The 2500-nt window shown below is 45.8% G+C and overlaps 1 long non-coding RNA gene and 3 other non-coding genes across 5 annotated transcripts in view; all 4 read left to right on the forward strand.

Moving 5' to 3' along the window:
- The window catches only part of trnar-ccu (transfer RNA arginine (anticodon CCU)), a 73-nt gene extending 11 nt beyond the window's left edge, over nt 1-62 (forward strand). The window contains exon 1 of the tRNA in view: nt 1-62. This exon is cut by the window's left edge and continues 11 nt beyond it. This is a non-coding gene — a tRNA (tRNA-Arg).
- Nucleotides 1-2500, forward strand: part of LOC125784859 (uncharacterized) — a 368340-nt gene that overhangs the window by 105913 nt on the left and 259927 nt on the right. The window lies entirely within an intron of this gene.
- On the forward strand, nt 872-944 carry trnar-ccu (transfer RNA arginine (anticodon CCU)). Its single transcript has one exon. It is a non-coding gene; the product is annotated as a tRNA-Arg (tRNA).
- Nucleotides 2175-2247, forward strand: trnar-ccu (transfer RNA arginine (anticodon CCU)). The gene has a single exon. It is a non-coding gene; the product is annotated as a tRNA-Arg (tRNA).

Here is a 2500-nt window from a genome sequence, read left to right on the forward strand (position 1 = left end):
CTAATGGATAAGGCACTGGCCTCCTAAGCCAGGGATTGTGGGTTCGAGTCCCATCTGGGGTGGATAACAGCAGAGTGGCGCAGCGGAAGCGTGCTGGGCCCATAACCCAGAGGTCGATGGATCGAAACCATCCTCTGCTAGCTGAACTTTTAGTTGCATGCAGTGTGGCAAGGAATTTCAATCTTTTTCAAACAAATGTAAATTGCTGACACAGATTGTATTTCATTCTTCCTAGGTTCTCCAAAAATAGAGGTGTCTGGTTTTCAACTTGCTGACTGTTAAGTAGCAGAGTGGCGCAGCGGAAGCGTGCTGGGCCCATAACCCAGAGGTCGATGGATCGAAACCATCCTCTGCTAAATATCTCATTTATCACATGCTTGGATTCAAATTCTTACTAGGCGCTCCTAAAAAATAGTTTTCTAATGGCTAAGGCACTGGCCTCCTAAGCCAGGGATTGTGGGTTTGAGTCCCATTTGGGGTGGAAAATAGCAGATTGGCGCAGCGGAAGCGTGCTGGGCCCATAACCCAGAGGTCGATGGATCGAAACCATCCTCTGCTAGCTGAACTTTTAGTTGCATGCAGTGTGGCAAGGAATTTCAATCTTTTTCAAACAAATATAAATTGCTGACACAGATTGTATTTCATTCTTCCTAGGTTCTCCAAAAAATAGAGGTGTCTGGTTTTAAACTTGATGACTGTTAAGTAGCAGAGTGGCGCAGCGGAAGCGTGCTGGGCCCATAACCCAGAGGTCGATGGATCGAAACCATCCTCTGCTAAATATTACATTTATCACATGCTTGGATTTAGATTCATACTTTGCGCTCCTAAAAAATAGTTTTCTGGATCAAGTTTAAGTTAAGCATGCAGTCTAGCCCCAGTGGCCTAATGGATAAGGCACTGGCCTCCTAAGCCAGGGATTGTGGGTTCGAGTCCCATCAGGGGTGGATAACAGCAGAGTGGCGCAGCGGAAGCGTGCTGGGCCCATAACCCAGAGGTCGATGGATCGAAACCATCCTCTGCTAGCTGAACTTTTAGTTGCATGCAGTGTGGCAAGGAATTTCAATCTTTTTCAAACAAATGTAAATTGCTGACACAGATTGTATTTCATTCTTCCTAGGTTCTCCAAAAATAGAGGTGTCTGGTTTTCAACTTGCTGACTGTTAAGTAGCAGAGTGGCGCAGCGGAAGCGTGCTGGGCCCATAACCCAGAGGTCGATGGATCGAAACCATCCTCTGCTAAATATCTCATTTATCACATGCTTGGATTCAAATTCTTACTAGGCGCTCCTAAAAAATAGTTTTCTAATGGCTAAGGCACTGGCCTCCTAAGCCAGGGATTGTGGGTTTGAGTCCCATTTGGGGTGGAAAATAGCAGATTGGCGCAGCGGAAGCGTGCTGGGCCCATAACCCAGAGGTCGATGGATCGAAACCATCCTCTGCTAGCTGAACTTTTAGTTGCATGCAGTGTGGCAAGGAATTTCAATCTTTTTCAAACAAATATAAATTGCTGACACAGATTGTATTTCATTCTTCCTAGGTTCTCCAAAAAATTAGAGGTGTCTGGTTTTAAACTTGACGACTATTAAGTAGCAGAGTGGCGCAGCGGAAGCGTGCTGGGCCCATAACCCAGAGGTCGATGGATCGAAACCATCCTCTGCTAGCTGAACTTTTAGTTGCATGCAGTGTGGCAAGGAATTTCAATCTTTTTCAAACAAATATAAATTGCTGACACAGATTGTATTTCATTCTTCCTAGGTTCTCCAAAAATTAGAGGTGTCTGGTTTTAAACTTGATGACTGTTAAGTAGCAGAGTGGCGCAGCGGAAGCGTGCTGGGCCCATAACCCAGAGGTCGATGGATCGAAACCATCCTCTGCTAAATATCTCTTGTATCACATGCTTGGTTTCAAATTCTTACTAGGCGCTCCTAAAAAATAGTTTTCTAATGGCTAAGGCACTGGCCTCCTAAGCCAGGGATTGTGGGTTCGACTCCCATCTGGGGTGGAAAATAGCAGAGTGGCGCAGCGGAAGCGTGCTGGGCCCATAACCCAGAGGTCGATGGATCGAAACCATCCTCTGCTAAATATTACATTTATCACATGCTTGGATTTAGATTCTTACTTTGCGCTCCTAAAAAATAGTTTTCTGGATCAAGTTTAAGTTAAGCATGCAGTCTAGCCCCAGTGGCCTAATGGATAAGGCACTGGCATCCTAAGCCAGGGATTGTGGGTTCGAGTCCCATCTGGGGTGGAAAACAGCAGAGTGGCGCAGCGGAAGCGTGCTGGTTCCATAACCCAGAGGTCGATGGATCGAAACCATCCTCTGCTAGCTGAACTTTTAGTTGCGTGCAGTGTGGCAAGGAATTTCAATCTTTTTCAAACAAATATAAATTGCTGACACAGATTGTATTTCATTCTTCCTAGGTTCTCCAAAAATAGAGGTGTCTGGTTTTCAACTTGCTGACTGTCAAGTAGCAGAGTGGCGCAGCGGAAGCGTGCTGGGC

Source organism: Astyanax mexicanus, chromosome 20 (genome assembly GCF_023375975.1).
Source record: "Astyanax mexicanus isolate ESR-SI-001 chromosome 20, AstMex3_surface, whole genome shotgun sequence".
NCBI classification, from domain to species: Eukaryota; Metazoa; Chordata; class Actinopteri; order Characiformes; family Acestrorhamphidae; genus Astyanax; species Astyanax mexicanus.